The sequence below is a fragment of the Macrobrachium rosenbergii genome, chromosome 41 (genome assembly GCF_040412425.1).
Source record: "Macrobrachium rosenbergii isolate ZJJX-2024 chromosome 41, ASM4041242v1, whole genome shotgun sequence".
Taxonomy (NCBI): domain Eukaryota; kingdom Metazoa; phylum Arthropoda; class Malacostraca; order Decapoda; family Palaemonidae; genus Macrobrachium; species Macrobrachium rosenbergii.
Window position 1 is genome coordinate 87893105 of NC_089781.1, and position 6000 is coordinate 87899104.

Genomic DNA, 6000 nt, shown 5'->3' on the forward strand with positions numbered 1-6000 from the left:
TCGGTCCTTCCTCTCGAAGACATTCATCCTCGAAGGTCCCCCCCCCAATTGAAGTATCGTCTGTCTTTTCCAAGATCCTTCAGCGGGGAGGGGGGGGGGTGTCTAGGATCATCCGAGTAACGCCACAGGATTCCCCGAAACTTAACTCCGCCCCTTTTTTTTCCTTTTACTGTCGGGCGAGGAGGAGGGGTTAGAACTGGGGAGAAAGGGAGTGGGGAGGGGGGGGACGAGGGAAGGGATGGGGGCTGAAATGGGCCAGAAAAAATGCGCCGGAAGTAACGTCACCATCGTACGATGCTTTCGGGGTATTATTAGCATCTGACGCGGCAAGGTCATAAGCGCTCCTACATACCCACCACTCTCACCCTCTCTCTCTCTCTCTCTCTTGGGCCCCACGCTGCCCAAATGCCCATGCCCAGCTGATAAGTCCCGAACACCGGCCGGCCCTGGTAGCTTTTGTCGCCCCGTCTACGCTTGTACCTGGGCCCAGTGGGTTTAACGGAAAAGTGAATTGTATTTGTACTAAAAAATGACTTACGAGTTTTATTGCACTTGTTCCGACATAGGAACAAATGACTATAAATCGCATTTGTTACCCCTCGCCCCCTCTGTCTACCCCTGGACCAAGGCCCAGTGGGTTTAACGGAACCGAGACGAAACAGTGAATTTTAATTCTTTTGAAATCATGAATTCCGAGAGTTTTACTTCACTTGTTCCGACGTACTAACACATAACTCTAAATCGCATAAATGGCATATGAGAAAGTGAGACGATATTAACAGAATGATGAATGATAAGGGAATGAATTAAAAAATAACGGAACGATTGAAGTCGAATGATAAACGATAAAAGAATGAATAAAACGACATGACTTGTGTCTCAAGAACGACGCGTGATTTAGGATGACATAACATCGGGGATTTCTTTTGCGGTGTTAATCACTGTGGCTAATGAAATTCAAGGAATCAAGGCGAGATTACAATAAATGCCTTCCGCCTCAGCTGATTACTGAAAAGAGTGTCATAATATCAGCGCTCGTCATCCAGAATTTCGGTGGTTCTTGTCATTATTGTATACAACGAGGCCCCCTTGGTATAAAAGGTCCCTATTAGTACAGAACTTTCAGTGAATATAATAAAAATACTTGTGTACTTGAGTTTATTTATATTTCAGTTATACAAAATGGATGTTAGGATATTTGAGTATCTCTCGATAATAACAAAAGCCGAGTGAATCTTGTTTGTCCGCCCCGGGGGGGAAGCGGGGTAGGTGGGGGATCGGGAGGGTAGGGGAGACATGACACATCCACCCTCCTCCTGCAAACCTGTTTGTCCGCCCCGGGTGGGGGCGGGGTAGGTAGGGGATCGGGAGGGTAGGGGAGACATGACGGGTAGTGCCGGGTTCCAGCTCAGTGTAGCGCGCGTCATCAACCTTGTATCTCAAATATAACAGAACCAGGTGGTCGACGATTTTATATTTCAAATAATTAAAACCATAGGACTGAATATTTCAGATCTAGCAAACCAGAGGGTCGAAGATTTTATCACATTGCAAATACAACAGCAATACAAGTTTGGAGATTTGAGAAATATTTTTAAGATGTCCCTAAACAAAAATTTGTCAATTTGCGTATATTTCAAATAAGAAAAACACAAGTAATTCTAATTAGGGGTTTTGAGACATTTGTCTCGAAATTCTTTTTGAGTTTCTTTAAATTTCCAATCTCGAGGTTTTGTCCAGTCAACTTTTCATTCACCAACAATTACTGTCGTCAGAAAATCATTCACCAGTAATTGCTGTCGTCACAAAATTATTCACCAACAATTACTATCGTTACCGACAATTACTATCGTTAGAAAATCATTCACCAACAATTACTATCGTTAGAAAATAATTCACCAAAAATTAGTATCCTTAGGAAACCATTCACCAGCAATTACTGTCGTTAGAAAATCATTCAGCAATAATTACTATCGTTAGGAAATCATTCACCATTAATTACTATCGTTAGGAAATCATTCACCATTAATTACTATCGTTAGGAAATCATTCACCATTACTTACTATCGTTAGGAAATCATTCACCATTAATTACTATCGTTAGGAAATTATTCGCCATTAATTACTATCGTAAGGAAATCATTCACCACTAAGTAATGTGAATAAGGGGGAAAATTCTGCAAGCACAAGGAAACAAATGGTACTTTGTCACCTAATTTAAATCCTAACGGAACTTATTTCATCATGATGTTGAAATTCTTGAAAGGAAATTAACGAGTAAAACACCAGAAACCACATTTAATCGTCAAATTTTACTTATCTAACTGATACTGATAAGAACAATCTATATATATATACTGTAACATATATATACATACATATGTGATTTACATACATACATATATATATATATATATATATATATATATATATATATATATATATATATATATATATATATATATATATATATATATATACATGTCCATTGACCAACCTCCCTTCATTAAGACAAGTAAATCTGAGCTGTGATATATATATATATATATATATATATATATATATATATATATATATATATATATATATACACACACACACACACACAAAACAGAGGTATATTTCATGTCTGATGGTCTCTCAAGAGAAACGTTTCCAATTTAGACGATTTTTTTTTTTAAACTCGGAAAAAAGGGCTCAAATAGACCTATGTTATCGATTAAGAAACGAAAAGAAGCTGAAATTATCCTGGACCAACGAATGCAACTGTGAAAATCTAAGAGAAAAGAAGAAAACAATGACACTATGGATGCACTCAGCCATGAATTTCACCTTCAGCCGAGAACCTGACTGTAATGATGATGAAGGACTTTGCCACGCAGAGAAGAAAAACCGAAACACCGGAAAAAATAACAGAGAGAGAGAGAGAGAGAGAGAGAGAGAGAGAGAGAGAGAGAGAGATTGTGAAAAAATAAAGACCACCCCAACAAAAAATTGCTTTGTAACCATATGCTTTTTGCAAACAAACCTTCCCTCAGTTCCTGCCGTGAAGATTGGCCTTGTGCTTCATCATTATGACGGGAAAGATATCAGCCACTCAGCTTAATGGCAATATCACACACTAAGCCTTGATAATGGTTATTGTAAATCAAACACACACATACACACACAAACCCTGAATGCAATATTGCATCTGGTTTCAATGAAGGCAGCAATTAGCTTTTTCCTTTGCCATAAACTCAAAATGTACCTCTAGTCAAATAATAAAAAAAAAAAAAGTGGAAGGCAACAAGCGAAGAGAACGGCTCTCGAGATTAACTAAGTAACTATATTAACCTTATAGGCCTTATTGTGACCCACTAATCCTCCCAGCTGACTCCTGTTCATATGTTCCGTGCCAGAAGATTCTAGCATCCTTACAAGTAATGACTAGGCCTAATGTTGCGTGATGTTAAAATCCAATAGAGTTACCACTGATGTAGTGAATAACTTCCCGTCTGCCAATCACTAAATAACAACCATTTCAGTACTGGCCACACCTAACGTTCACCAACTACAAACTATGCAGAGAACGTTTTAATGCTGTTGACTTTTGGCCATATTTTGACCAATTGTCTCCTGCGCAGGACCTTCAAGTTCTGTTGGATGCTTTCCCGATGACAAGTCAGGGCCGTTGACCCTGTGCCCTTTCCTTTCAATATCCGCACAAAAGATTGACTCGAGTGCGATAATTCCCAAGGCAAAGTCGGGCAAAGCTACCGCTTCCGCAGATAAAAAGGCCGTTCCCGCAAGAAATGCTATTATCGGTGGATTTTACTTATCATGTGAAGACCCCAGCATCTGAAAGCGGTGCAAACAGCACTGGGTAATCTCAGACCATTCTTTAGCATGTTTACTACTTTAGTATGTTTATTATTACTATTTCGATTAAATTATCCTAAAATTTTTACCTAAGATTAAAAAAGTTAAGCAAGGTGATACAAAAAAAAAGAGAAGAAACATTTTATAAAAACGAAGAATAATATTTTTGTAGGGTGTAAAGCCTCTCCAAAATTGCAGAGAGTCAAATAGCGTAGTTTTAACAGAAACAAACAATTAGACAGAATTCGTTCGGAAAGTTCAGCTACCGGGATCTTAATGTCACCAATAACCTTGAGGAAAAATGGATTCCCACATGAAAAACACAGCCCAAAACTTCATATGGTAGCAACGGGTCTGGCACTGGAAGGAACAAATACCGAGAAATTTCTTTTCTGAACAGCATGTGCACTGAATAGTTAAGTTCTAGTTCTTGTCTTGTAGTAAAGATATAATGAAAACTATATTAGACTTTCATCCATGAGATTCTGAACTCGAAAGTCTATTGGTCTGATCATCAGCCATTCGGAAAATTCCCTTATAAAACACGGAACTCGCTCCTTTTCCTCTGTTCCCAAAATCATCACCGAACAGATGGAGCCCATTACTAATTTTTTGCTCTGGTGACCGACTCTGATTTAGGCAGGTGGGTAGGTAGGTGCGCCTGCCTAAACCCTTCTAATATAAAAAAAAGGGGAATTTGTTGTTACTATACTTACTGAGCATAAGGGCTTAACTGTTATACAGTCCTCTACCGTAGAAAAGCTGTAGGTTACAGCTGCTTCCTTGAACAAGTCCTTAGGGCATATGTGGTACATTCTAAAGAAGACCAATATTCTCCAATTCTCCCCGCCTTTCCCTCCCCCCCTTGCACACACACACACACACACACACACACACTCTCTCTCTCTCTCTCTCTCTCTCTCTTGAATAATAATGATAAACCATCCTTTAGGTTATCAAACGGACAATGACGCCGTTTTGAAGTAGAACAGAAAGCGTCTCTCAAAAAATACAACCTCCGCCCATCTCCCTGCCTGTTCTGGGCCTGGCTTCCGTCCGTTCCTTTAAATTGTTAAAAGACGAAAAAAAAAAAATAATAATTTCCTTCCAAGTAACTTGCTAAGGAGGAAGCAAGCAAAAACTCGGGCGCAACCGGGCCAAGGATAACCTCACGCGTACGATTAGCGAAACAAATTTGGAGGCAAACAAAAACTCACACGTTATTATTTAATTAGTTTATATTGCTTCCCTTTTCTTAGCATTAACTTTGGCCTTTTCATTATACACAGTGGAAATTACTTGAGTAAGTGATAGTCAGTTTGGCCTATTCCAAAGGAATATAATAATAATAATAATAATAATAATAATAATAATAATAATAATAATAATAATAAAAATGGATGCATTCTCAATGGAATTACCCGAGTAAGGTGTTCCACTAGAATGTGTGAATAATATAATAAATAATAATAATAGTAATAGAAGAAAATGGATGATTTCCTACCGAGAGGAGTCAATGAAATGGCATGGCCTACTTTCAAACCGGGATCGGGCGGAAGAAGATCAATGGAAATGCTCCCCAAAGCCTTCTCACCCGACAAGGATGTAGGAGATTGACTCGGTTACCTATCACGAGATTAAAGTGTGCGAGAAGAAACGCACGAACACTTGTAGAGCTTTTACTTGTGTGTGTGTGTGTGTGTGTGTGTGTGTGTGTGTGTGTAGGTGTGTGTGTATGTATATATATATATATATATCCAACTTCCGGAGATATATATATATATATATATATATATATATATATATATATATATATATATATATATATATATATATATATATATATCCAATATATATATATATATATATATATATATCCGGAGCAACAGTTCGAAGAACAATCCAAGGCAGGTCAAGGAAAGGCACTATCCATATGCATTTTACTATAATATGGCGACGTTGCACAACCCAAAACAGTTGCATTTTCTAGGCTGCAAACAGCGAACATGACAATCAGTAAACTAATAAAACCAGAATTACAATATATATATAATATATATATATACTATATCATATATATTTACATATATATATGTGTATGTATATATATGTGTATGTATGTATATATATATATATATA